Source organism: Battus philenor, unplaced genomic scaffold (genome assembly GCF_028537555.1).
Source record: "Battus philenor isolate CCGP_79_NKW_IND1 unplaced genomic scaffold, ilBatPhil1.0.hap1 SCAF_18, whole genome shotgun sequence".
Lineage (NCBI taxonomy): Eukaryota > Metazoa > Arthropoda > Insecta > Lepidoptera > Papilionidae > Battus > Battus philenor.
Window position 1 is genome coordinate 8009041 of NW_027181680.1, and position 14403 is coordinate 8023443.

At 32.6% G+C, this 14403-nt stretch overlaps 1 protein-coding gene across 3 annotated transcripts in view; it reads right to left on the bottom strand.

The window, feature by feature from the left end:
• klar (klarsicht) overlaps window positions 1-14403 on the bottom strand; it is a 297221-nt gene that overhangs the window by 257847 nt on the left and 24971 nt on the right. Inside the window, exon 1 of one of the 3 annotated variants that reach the window (XM_068763774.1) lies at window positions 1420-1455. The exons of the other annotated variants lie outside the window; for them this stretch is intronic. The gene's annotated coding sequence lies outside the window, so the exon portion shown is untranslated. Of the gene's footprint in view, window positions 1-1419; window positions 1456-14403 lie in introns of those variants that run through there. 3 annotated transcript variants of the gene reach the window in all.

Below are 14403 nucleotides of genomic sequence, written 5' to 3' on the forward strand. Positions count from 1 at the left end.
CTTTACACAGTGGAACTGATGACGAATACGAACCTGGAATTTTTATCTATCATACACATGGTTTATGCCGATTCTAGTCACGCTCGGCACGCGAGCGCTTTTTTTATTTTAAATATGTTCGAGAAATGCTACAGTCCAGTGTCTGTATATATTTTTCACTTTTTCGGCTCTTGGAGTAGGAATGATTCTACGTGCCGGTACCGCCACGGCAAGATACGATTATTATAATCAGCTAAATCTATTCAATAATTCTATAATGAAGAGTGATTTTATTGAAATGTTAATGTCCATTTTTAACGCTTTTAAACGAATATTAAATAAGCATCAACAAAGGAAGATTGTTTTGGTAACAAACAGGAGTACACGTTCATACGAAACCAGCTGGCCCCTTCGTAGATCTGTCACTACAAACAGAACTTCACTGTATGGCTTTAAATTATCTTAAGCTGTTTTGTAATCGGAACTGATAATACAACATGAAAAACATTTTAAGGTTTTTTTTACGTGAATAATTTCATTGCCTCTAGCTTGGTAAGTCGTATTGAAATCAACATTTCCCATAATAAAAAAATTATAGTATTAATATCAGCTAATATAGGAATATAAAAATTTATACAAAGAGATTTATATAGATATACAAAATGGAAATATTAATTTGAAAGAAATAATATAATGCATTTCATAGCACAACAGATTCCGTTGAAAGTTACACCACAACCATTGACGTGGGACAGGTGTCAAAACATGAAAGACGTTTACGTCCGACATTTCTTGGACACACGACTCTAAGATGTACAACGGTGAGTTTTATTGCGCAAATTGGTCAATGGTGTACGTTTACTTTATATGTGGTCAGCGATCAGTACGTGATAAACGGTTATCGGATTTACATTACAAATTACTTTAATTTCAACTAATAACTGAAAAATAACACAAAAATGCACAAAGGTGAAAAAAACAATAATTAAAAATTAGTTTTCACTCCGTATGAAACATATAGTCACTCTATATGTTTATACTTTCTCTGTCAGTTTTTTCTATTGGAACTTACATTGTCATTGCATCGAATAAGGTATGAACTACTAGCAGCTGGCAGAGAGAAACTGCATGATACTATATCACGTAAAATATTTGTTCTTATATGAAGTTAGTTTTGGTTCAATCATGAAATCATGCAATCATTTTACAATTATTTGGAATATAATAATTAAGACTTATTTTATTTATTAAAATGAACAACTCAATACGTTTCATTACATTTTTAATAAACAATTGTATTAGCTTAGAAACCCTACCGCTACTAGTTTCATTTTTTATTTATTTAAAATTAATATATAAAATATTTATTAATAAAATACCGAAACATTTTAAAATAAAATTTTACATTGGTGAAGGAAAATTTACATTACATATACATACCTCACGAAAGAGTTTCTCAGTACAAAATAAAAGTTAAACTAGATTCACCTGAAAAGAATGATAAAATGTTGATTAATAAATTTTTTTCTAGTCATTTATTATAAAATCTAATAGATATGATACCGAGTCAAGGTCTAAATAGCAGTAGATCACAATAAAAAGGTAGAAAAATGGGCTACAAATGAAAAAAACATAAGCACAATAATTTTTAAAAATTAACCATTTTTTTATACTTTTTCACAACATCTTTGATAAAGAAATAATTTAAAAATAAATATTTTGATTTTATGAACACCAAAGGTATTATAATAAATAGTAGCGCCAACGGCGTCACAATAGCTTTTAAAATAAACATGGATAAGACGACAGTGATGTCTAATATCCATGTCGTGCCTACTCAAATAGATGTCGGAGATTTTACGTTCGAAGCTGAGGACAACTGTTTATACCTGGGACAAGCCGTCCAGCTTGGTAAGTGCAACCTTGACAAAGAGATCACTCGCCGAATCTGTCCAAAATAGTGCAATGGTTGAAAACGAAAGTGTTTGACCATAGTGTGATGCCGGTGATGACACACGGGTCTGAAAAGTAGTCACATACGACAGGACTCATGGTCAACCAGAAAGCAATGGAGTGGGCCATGCTCGGAGATTCGCAACGAAATCGAATCAGAAATAATATCCGTAGAAGAACCACGATCACCAACGTAGCTCGAAGAATTTCTCATGTAAAGAGGCAGAAGGCGGGGCACATGGCTCGTGCAACCGATGGTCATTGAAGCTGAGAGGTTTTTAAATGGCGACCACGAGTGGGGGGCACTAGGTGAACCGACGACATAGTTGAGGAAGTCGCTGGATGCGGGCAGCGCATGTTATAGTATGTAGATCTTTGGAGGAGTCTTATGCCTTGCAGTGGGCGTCAACCGTCTGAAAAGAAGAATGGCGTCACAAAAAATACCGGATGTATGTTTGTTAAGACAATATCGGACATACTGGCAAACTGAATAGACATCACAATGCAAATACTTAAAGCGGGCATACGCTATACAAATGATTTGACTCAAAGCATTAGATCTAAGAGTGCCATAGAATAACTTTCTCGTATATTGTTATTGGACCCATAATAGGCATCGAGACTTAGACAAAGTGGAACCTTATTAGGAAATCCAATTTACTCGGTACTGAGTCATTCGTCCGATCACGAACTCATCAGTATCGGCCGACTATCGACGCGTTAATACTTTACCTAACGAGCCCTCTAATAAGATACAAGTGTACTGGATATGGAAATGTATCCTTTATTTCATCACATCATGTTTTACTACGCCACTCTTGTAAATTATATCAAAAACAAATGAATAACAGCTAGAAATTTACATATACTAGGATGTTAATAAAAATATAGTTACAATTTTGACAAAAACATAAAGTAAAACATTTAAGTCTAAATCCATTTCATTATGACATTTACGTCCATACGACCTTTTGTATTTATTGCCACAAGCGTGCCATAGTAGATAACATCATTCACCTTTAAAACACGGCTATTCTTTCATTCCGTCAGAGGTGCGTTAAACATTATGATGCGGATAAAATTAGATATAAAGAATTGGATCATTTGTTGCAGAACCATGTCAATCTTTTTCTTACTTAAAGACACTACATCTAGAACAAGTATAGAAAATAAATAAATACTGAAACAACCTTAATGAACGTAATTCGTAAATACATAAATAATATAAACCTTATAATCAATATCCAACGAGCATTGCGTGTGGCCGTTTAGAGATATCATTGCTTTGCTTATATCTACGTGTCTACAGTAAGGTTTACTTACTTTGTTCTAGTTAAGCCCCGCCTAGTTAAATTCCATAGCTTATAACTTGCCGTCTTATGTCTAAATGAGACGAGTGGATATTTGGTATTGCGACAAATATTTTATTACAAATTCGTATGTCGCACCGCCGCTATTCATCCAAATCCCTTCGCGAATTATATAACAAATGAATATAATCTTCGCTTAACATGGAAGCCATTGAATTTCAGGATGTGAAAGAGCCAGTGTATTTAGTATCCATCGATAATTATACCTGTTTGTACTAATAAAAAAACAGAGTACACCGGCTTATGCGCAATCCTAACTCCTTTTCTTAATTTATCTGTAAGTATCTCAATGGGTGCCTGTATAATTTTTGAGCAAAATTACCTTAATATATATGCATCCGTACTTATCACGTAGCTATCCATTGTACGGTTATTCTTTTTTATATACGTTATACTATACGTAAACCCAGTTTGTTCTACTAACATAAGTGAAATTAAAAACGTGAATATACGCTAGAGAAAGTGATGAAAATACTTACCGAAAACAAACTACCCAACTGCATTACCCGAGCGACCTATCGAGGCGTTTGAAACGAAAGTAAATCAGAAATAGAATCAATTAAAATGATGTGAGATGCAACAGGCGAGAGTGGTTTTACACGAACAGTTTCGTCAAATTACAATAGCGTAGGTACTGAGCCTATTTGTTTCGTTTTCTTTTTATTATCTTATATGGATCTCTACTGTGTCGACAATAAAACCATTGTCCCTATCACACCGACTAAAACCCCACGCTTTCCTCTTGATACTATAAATCAAAAACGAGGGAAGACTTTTATAGTCACGTCTTTATTCGCACTTTACTTATCTTAACTTTGGTCTTATCTTGCAATTTGCTTAAAAGTGTACATTGTGTATTTACTTTTCATGTACTGTTTTCTCTGTGACCTTCTCTATTAAGAGCATAAATTAGCGCAGTCAGTTTTTATAAAAAGGCTTACTTATTTAAAGGGACTAAAAGCGCAGTATTATCAATGAAAATCTCCTTTACCCTAAAATAATATTTTTTTAACAATTTGTTTATTTTTTTTAAATATATAATTAATCTTTAATAAAAGAGTAGAAAATAGGGACACCGTACAAAAAGTTACCGTTTCTATGGTAATGAAGTTAATTTAAAGTAAAGTACATCTGGATTCCGTCGAAAAGTTTATGGAGATTATAAAAATAATGTTTCTATTGACATATGGTGTAGTAGGTGTGATTACAATATCTTAAAAAATAATGTCTCAGTCTAGATATTCGTGATATACATAGGCAACTAAGAACGCCTGCATTGACCGATAAAGATATTATCAATTGCAAGTAAAATGCTATATGTGACAGGTAGATTTTTCACCAAAGGGAACTTTGTATAAAAGCAAGAATTTATGCTATTTTATTTAAAGTCTAAATATAAGAAATAGGCGTGTTAAAACCAGAAAAAATATTATACTTTAAGCGACGAACTGATGTCATGGATGAATAATTAAAAAAAAAAGCGTTTCTGGTAAAATAAAAATCACATCATTTACTTTGAACTAGTTTAATGTGGTGACACCATTGACTAAAAAGAGAGAAAAGAAAAGAAATAAAGGGTATATTGTTCATATAACTTGAAAGAAAAACTGGCAAATTATTACATAAGTACAAACAATGGGAACTGTTAGCTACGTATTTCAGTACATACTCAACACGTGATACAGGGCTGATTTGCAGTAAATAACCCAGTTGTTTGATTTTTGTGTTTTTATTAGCGGCCGTTACTCTTCGCAGCTGTAATTTAAGATGGCATTTTAAAGAAATACTCATAATAATATAAAAAAATAATACAAAACGTATGAATAAAAATAATTAAATAAGTAAATATTAATAATAAAAAATTAATAAAACTAGTGTGAGCAGCCAGTGATTAGTTAGTGTCGTGCTTTAATAAAAATCATCGAAATACGGGGAACGACGTAACAATTTGCGGTATTACTTGGCCGAAATTTTAGAATATACACAAGTTCATGCAGGATATATATATATAGTAATGGTATAGTTTAAGTTTACCCGCAGATATTGCAAAACTTAACCGATAACGGATCATTTTTTTTTTTCGAAGAAATCAAAAATAACATCATAACTTGTTTCATAGCCAATATTTTTGTTAAGATTTACTTTAAAATTACATAACAAGCCCCAAAAGAAGAATCGATCGGCAATATTCAATATGCAGCGTTAAAATTTTTCCTTTATAAATACTTTTTGAGAAAAAATAAATTAATTGGTATACGTAATATAATATGCTAGCTTAAACAAGCGCATAATTCGGAAGTTTCCTCTTGTGTAAATTGTGGGTAAACATTTATCAGGTCCACGAAGTAGTTTTGAGATACAAGTATGCCTACATATATCCCAACAAGAATGGTTCTACCCACACATTGCGCGCCAAACGAGAGCCATATCCGTGTAAACTAGATCATATCTCGCATCTGAGCCATTCGTTTCGGCGATCAAATGTTCACGTCTGTGCGGCAACCTTACCAAAGATGGCGACAAATGGACATAAAGTTGTTACCTAAATGTGACTTGCTTAAAAAATTTATTCACAAATAATCCCTTTTCTAGTTTAAAAGTTATTTTTCGAAGGACTTTGTGAAAGAAAATTATTATTTTATAATCAAATCAAGCTATTGAACGTTATAATAACAAGTGCTCTCGTGTGCTTATTTTATCTATTATTATAATAATAAAATAGTTTACATTAGTTACATTGTTCAGAATGTTGATCAATCTTATAAATCTCTATTAAAAACTGTTTATGTAACTTTAGTAATTTATTAATCTTCGTATGAAAGACAAGATATTAACGAAAATTCTTCTTATATTCGGCCGATATAAGCCCAATACAAAGCATATCCTCCACCAAAGATTGCCGCACTGACGGGTCTGGCGTTGCCGGCATTCAACGTCTAGCTGGTGGGAGGCCTACTTAGACAGCGTCTAGCGGCTGCTTGTGGTTGCCACTGGAAAACCTCTTGGCCAAAACAGCCATTGGTTACACGAGCACCGACTGCAACTGGAGACGAGCAATTCCTCGATCTATGTCGCAAATGATAATAAAAAGCACTAAACACCGTAACATAAGACGTCCTTGCAAACGTTCGACTTAAAACGGAAAATCTCCGTTATTAATAAATCATTTGGCAGTGTCGAAACTTCCTCCGTATTTATTACGGCAAATTATAAAGGGACTTCCGCGTCCCGAACCGGCCGCTCTCAGCTTGTCAGTTGAGAAAAAGAAAACACCGTGAAAAATAACAGCGGCTTCCCGCCTTCGCGTCGCCCATAAAGCTGTTTGTTTTGGGGGAAATAACGCTCTGGAATTCCTTTAAATCTAATTCGAACCGAATAACTGCTCCCGCTACATTTGTTTTATTACATCTCTAACTGATTTTCTTTAACGGTCGGGTTATGTTAAACAAAACCGAATAAGCAAAAAAGCAATGAATAGACAAAGACCTAAAAATAAAGATACGGAAACCACGATGACAAGATATCCTGGCGTAATGACGTTTTAAACTACTGAAAAGGAAATGCAACATTTCCTTAACCGTGGATAGCAATTATTTAAACATTTTTAAATTTCAAAACAATTACTCATTTTTTAAAATTAAAAATTTGTTTTTAAAAAATCTAGTATTAAATGTAAAAAAATATAGTAATGTACGCAAATAAATAATACACGCAGTAAGTAACAATGATTTTACTAGATGAGCATTGACGCTCTATTATCCTATTAACAACTTTTTATCGAAAACTTTTTAAACACGGTACAAAATAAACATACAAAATGGTTCATTCATTTTAAGTATTGGATTTATTTGTTTGTGTTTATGTTATTTTTAGATACTTAAACTATTGTATTTTATTATGTGTATTTGATTTTCACTGTTTGACATAAGCCTGCTGTAAATATACATATAGATTCTTTTGTCACGTATTTGTATGTATGAATTACTTTTATGTATTTTGAGTTGGTTTTTTAATCTGGACTGACTTTCTTCTTATTTCTGTTAGAAATTAATTAAAATTCATTCATATATAAAGAACTCGAATAAACCAGTCTTTAGTGCAGCATTTTAATATTATAGTACAAATGAACATGGGAATGCGCAGCGCAGAACATCCATCCAAAGAAGATGCATAACCTTGTAACGTCGTCTTATTGGAAATATTTGAGGATAGCCTATGTCCAGCAGTTGACGTCTTACAACTGAAATGATAATGTTGAAGATTAAAAATAGTAGAACTTTAATTAATTTAAGAGAATGATAATGGTAAATTAAAATAAAATTTTAATATTTTAAATAATAAGTCATCTGTAATATATTTTATTTACTTAACATAATTTATGATAAAATCACAAAAATGCATTGTGCAATGGTGAAAATCGAATGACTTTCAATTAATCTACAAAATCGATTTTAAGCACAAATACGGAAACGGAACTGATAACATTAACAAATACGATAAATTTCTTTTATTAACGTAAAAAGGTATCATGTATTCGAACTCCACTCTTCTTGCGTAAGCATTACGTCATAAAATCCTGGTGCATCGAGTTAAGACTATTTTGACGAAAATACAAATTAACACATAACACTGTGATTTCTTCTTATGAAAGTTGAGTAAGTAATATTGGAAACAAGTTCTTTATTGGTGTTTGTTTGTAAAGCAATTTTAAACCACATAATAATGTATGTGTTATTGTTTAGAGGTGGCGAAAGCTGCTTAAAGGCATCCATATTGTCCTAAAACGTTTCATATTTATATTCACCGACATTAAAGAGATTAGCGCATTCTTCGAATAAATTTCTTCAAGTAGTTACACATACTTTTGAATCGTCAATTATTATAACGTTGTAAATAGTAAGCTACATTGGCCCGGAATGTTGATCGGCTGCGGAGAGCTTACCAGAAACTCAACGGGTATTCTTTTTAACCATATTTAACAACGTTTGATATATAGAGTAATAACGTCAATTATCGACTATGAATCAAGGAATGCTTTTATACAAGTTCAGCGGTTGGAAGTAAATTATCACCCGATTAAGCATCGGCACCTTCTTACGGACGAGATCACCAGTATACAAGCTTAGCTGGCAGAGGTGTACTCCTAATCATGCATGTATTTTCCTCAAAATCAACCTAAATGTAATGATAGCGGTCACAGACAAAGCTCGATTCAAATCCGTGTTCGAATTTGAATTCGGAGGAGCAAGAATAATTTAAAACAAAAAGTATTGTAGCCGTAGTAGCCAGCAATACGACGCGTTTAGAAAAAAAGTAATTATTTAATAGCTATTATATATTAGTTCATTTCACAGATTATGACTTAACAAAAACGAATCATCACGATAAATGGAACGCTGGTCTACCACAGTTAAAAAACGGACGAATTTTAGTGTTCCTGCATCACCTGTAGAGTCGTTTTAATTCTAAATAAAGATCCTTCCTTGCTGACTCAGGAAAGAAGAATGTAGAAATAATTTTATTGTATATTTTAAGCAACACATGTTGCAGGTGCATATATATGTCAACAGGAATGCATTGAAGGCGCGCTGTTGCCAATTCCTTCTTAATTAATGTCATTGTCTAGAAATAACATTTTATAATTTATTTTCGCGTTAACTGCTTATGGACTCAACAAACTGTACACCATTCGTAAATGTCAAATTGAAACCTTTACCTATATTTATTTATAGAACAAGAATTCAAATTATCTTCATTACATTTCTTTAGTACTGACGTTTAAGGGTGATACCGTACGAACTGGTTTCGTGGAAGGTATAATTGCGTATAAAAAAGGACTGTGATGGGCATCAATCAACCTGTCTACATATCCCTTGGCTTTCTACTTGCCACCTACAGAGAACTAAATATCAAAATTCTCAATATTTATAAAAAGTAATACAAGCAGTCGTAGTCCAGCGAAAGAGAACTAAGACTTGCCATGACATGATCGCTGGTTCGATTCCTGGGATTCGGGGGTTTTATGTAAAATTCACACTTTATCCATTAATTATATAGAATGGTCCCTGCTCATAAATAAGTTTAAAGAAAGGCTGCAGCGTCCATTGTGTACTTTGATACCACATTGCAAACCTCATAGATATCTTTGCGAGAAGACTATGTCTTGCAGTGCGCATCTATGGGCTGCAACGACGAAATATACAAGGTCACGGTTACGGCTGTAAAAGCTTTAAAACGCGTGAATGTATAGTTCATTTACCGGCAAAATTTTTAACAAAAACAATACAAATGTTTAAAATTTGACCAAAATAAACCATCAATATTTGCAATAAATAAGCAAAGTAATGCTGAATGTATAGCTCATTTGTAAACAAAAAGTTTTGAAGTTATAAAACTTGTTGCGTTAGTTTATTTTTTTTATTGAAATGCAACAGGCCAATGTCTTTTTCTTTTAAACTCTTTTTCTTAGTATGCCATCATTAAATTATTTATTACTTTCGACTAATAATTTTGAACTATTTTACCGTTAACAGCAAATGAGCTATATATTAACCCCTATAAAGATTTTATATCTATAATCAAGCACTCTATTAGTATAAAAGGTGATAAATTATATAGGAACAGGTACAAGTACAGAACTCTTACCATTATCACTTTCACATTGAAACTCAAACATTTACCAAAATCATTCACACATACTCAGTGAAAATGTCCACTGGTAGTTAGGTAGTTGTGAAATATTCGACATTGCAATCGATAGTACTATCCTATTTACTTTTGAAATACGTTTTGCAATTACAAACGAAGCAGTTTTGTCCAATCAACCCGTTCCATCGGTGGCCAATAAAACTGGCCGCAGCGAGAAAATGTTTATCCCTTAAACGTTAAAGATATCCATCATATCGTCGTACACATCGCATTTTACTGCAAATGCACACATTTGTCCAGCTCCGAGACAATCGCTTTCTCAAACATCAAGACGAGAATTTGTAATATTCCACTGTCTCTTAATTTGTATGAATTATTTTCTTTCATGAACCACAGACTACTGCTATATATAGAACTTACATATTAAATATAAAATTATATATTACAATTAATAAAAAAATCTGTAATTCTAGTACATATATGGAACGTCCCTCTTGATCTCAAGGGTCTTGAAAATTATACAATACATATGTTTAGACTTAGAAAGACGAGAACGAGACCTTTACAAAGCCGAAAAGTTAAAAAACTATGAAGGCTGTAGTTAAATCGTTATCTTGTAATTGACTCCATTCGACTTTATACTTTTCAATGTCTTTAATTAACGATTCAAGCCTTTTACGCATTAAATTTATATGTATTAAGTAAAGGCATGAATTGTATTGCAAATAGCACAGTGCACGGACTTGTAATGTATTGGAAAGCGCTTTTACTCCGAAGCCTGAACAGTTTTGAACGTCCATACAATATAACAAGTTATTTTCCGATGTAATGAATGTCATTGAAATTAAATTATTTAAACAAATTTCAGAGCGGTATACAGTTCGGAAAACGTCGTTGTTAAAAACATTACCAAAATAAATTATAATACTTTAATTTACATAACCTCATCTTGTGACGTCTTATGACTACATTTCCATTAGCGTTTTACGAGAGTACATTTGTTGCCCTTTATATAACTTTAATACTATTTATTTTTACAATTTTTGCCATTACAATGGAAGATGCTTGAAGTCGATTTGATGTTAACCTATTATTTATTAAAATTCATAATACTTATGGAATCATAGCTTTTATTAAACCATATAAATGGAATGGAATAAGTAAACTAAATTCATTTTTAAATATGTCTTTAATGTAGCTATGAAATGACATATTAATGACAAAATATCCTTTGTAAGCTTATATTTTTTACTTTAAATTAATCGAGCACTTTCTAAAATAACTTACAGAAATTGTTGACGATTCCGCAAATATCATTCATGAAATCTCGTAGGTGGTGCGCGAGTAAACCAATAAGACAAGTAGAATTTCTGAGACAATGCTATCAGTGCAATCTCAATGATTCAGGTGAGATATTGCTCTAAATCCGAATGATCGTAGATCAATTGATAAGGGAGTATAAATCGGTTTTCACGAGACTAACAAAACAGATTTACAAAGTTACTGTTTGTCGACTCTTGTTTGAAACACTATTTCCAGAGAACGAACGCCCTCGGCGTGTTATGGAGGAGTGGCAATCTCATCGGCCCATTCATTCATGTTCGTAGGTGTGGCAAGGCGATTATGTGGTTTTCCAAATTCATCTCACGACTTAAAACACATCATCTCTATAAACATTTTTCACGATTAATTTAACAGCTTATATTTGAAAAGAAATTGACTTGCAAACTGACATTATTTCAAATTTATTTCAGATATTTAAAAAAAAAATTAAGTATTAGGCATCACGGTAACTATAATATTTTTTGTTCGATGCTTTCATCAGACTAATTTCGACAAATGTAAAAAAATGTTTTAAAATCAAAAACCCTGACAAATTAATAAGAAAATATTTATTACAACACTCAACATAATCGGCAATTATTTGTTCTCTGACGGTAACGCTTTTGAGACATCAACGCTAACTTTCACTGGTGAAATTTATTTTAATGCGTATCAATATTGCCGCTTAATATCAATTGGAACGATCGAAGAAATGAATCTTAGGTGTGAGAATCTAAAAATAATAAAAAAATTCGTTAGATAGCCAAAGCAAAATAAACACATAACTACCTCGCTTACTTATAATTTTCAACTGTATATAAATTGATGTTTTATCTTAATCTTTCATGATTATTAAATTTTAATTTTTTATTGCAAAAATAAACCGGTGCAAAAATAACAGATTCCATGTGATATTTGCATTGTTTTATAGAAAAAATAATAATAATAATAATGCAAAATGAAGACTGTCGCGTGGACTCAGCTTCTAGGGGAGCCTAGTTAAAGAGCTTTGTTATCAAAAAGGTTTAATAAAAGACATTCTAGAATTTTTTAACAAATTTGTATATTGCGCTAATTTTCGTATATCGTACAGATAAACATATACATACACATATTGAATAAAAGGGTAGTAAACACAAAATCCAAAGAAATCCTTTGTATATTACCAGTGATGACAGCATTGAAACGTAGTCGCCACTCTGGGCTTCATTGACAAGCACGCAGTCGCTCAACTATGTATGGAAAGGGACGTGGTCGAAATTTATCAAGGCGACTGGATAAAGAATGAGAAGATCCATAGACGTACGAAAATAACCGTCACAGCCAAGAGAATTGACAAGTTGAAGTATAAGTGAGCAGGCCACATTGAAGGCAGAACAGGTGCGTTAACTAACGATTGATTATTTACCGAAGAAAATTGAAAGTGAGAAGGGCAGAAAAGCTGCTGCACAGGATTCTGTATTTTAAAAAGTTACTTTCTTTTTTATAGACGAAAAGTAACTCGTAACGTTATCGTCTAAACCATAAGTTCAATCGTGATACAAATTTATACAATTAATAAAGCAAGGATTGTCTACAGCTTCTATTAGACTCTCGGAATGTAACCGAGCCGCCTGTTTACTACCCGGGCGCGAACGCATTGCATTGCTGATTGCTTTATTATGAATGTGATTTATCTAAATCACACCTATTTGCAAGTCCGTTGCATTATAGCAGCATTAGATGTCCAGTGAGGCAATGGACTTGGAATCCAATGAACATTTCATTCCAAGTACTAAGGCAAATCATACACGTATTATCATATGTTATATAATCTTTGGTCGTTTTAATCTTAATGATTTAATACGGAGATCCGGGTTAAATACATAAATATTTTTTTCGGTATATGAGAACGTCAAACTTTTGATTATTAAAACATTTAGCGTTGAAGTAAGTATCACAAAAATTATTCCTGTAGACACCTAACTCAGTCGTCGTCGTTTCAGCTAATAGACAGACGCCCACTACAAATCATAGGCTTTCCCCAAAGATATCTATAGGGAAATATACCATATTCGTCACGCTTGGCAGAAGAGTTGGCGTTCTTATTAAGGCACGCAGGGGATGCTGCTGCCTATCCTCTGGAAACTTATTTGTGAGCAGTAGCAAACCTAAATTAATAATGCACAAAGTGTGAATTATATAAGATTGTATCCCGGGAATCAAACCCGCGACCAATAACCGCGAGTCTTAATCGTCTACCGCTGAAATACAACTGCTCAACATATATAACCGTAATTTATTAAAAGTTAAAGTAATTTATTAAGTTAATTAATAAGCACGGTTTAATAACAAAGCTACAGTGCAAAATTTTAACCATAGAATTTCACATTATTAATGCGCAATAGTCATACGACATGTTACGAATGTCTTAGTGTTATAGCACAGAGATTTGATGTACATAGGAATAGAAAGCTACTTTTCTGTTCCTAATAAAAATCATTCTCTACGCACAATTCTTCAAGTCATAACAAAGAGAGAGCCTGCTATTTACAACATAACGGTCACCAAGTTAAGAAAATCATCGCCTACCCGCGCCGCTGTGACAGTTACAGTTGCTCATTGCCACCGACGCCTACACACACATCATAATTTGTTCTCGGATTGAGCAAACAATACTCCAATTATAGACGGGGTGCTTGAAATGAATACCATTTTTCGCACTCTGTTAAGCATTAAATTATATCATAGCAAACGTTGAATTAGTTGGTTAGTTAAGGTATTGGTGTTGTACAGTTGTGTATAATTTATTTTATTACATATTATATTAAAACAAGCAATAAAGCTTACAACTGTACAGTGATATTTAATAACATTTTGTTAACATCGTAACAATAGGTTAAAGCCAAAGAAAAAGAAAGATGAATGTTGAATTAATCATTTCACTTACTAAAAAAATATTATTGCTGGTTCGTACTAAAACTGTATATTTATTGAAAATAAATAATTGTAAAATTACATTGCTGCCTATTTAAACAATCTTTTAATAATGTCGAACATTTCGTGTGGAAACGGGTATATGTAAAACATCTATTGTATATTGTACAGGTGTTAGTAGTTTTTTGAATGAGTATTGCTTTGTTCGCTACGA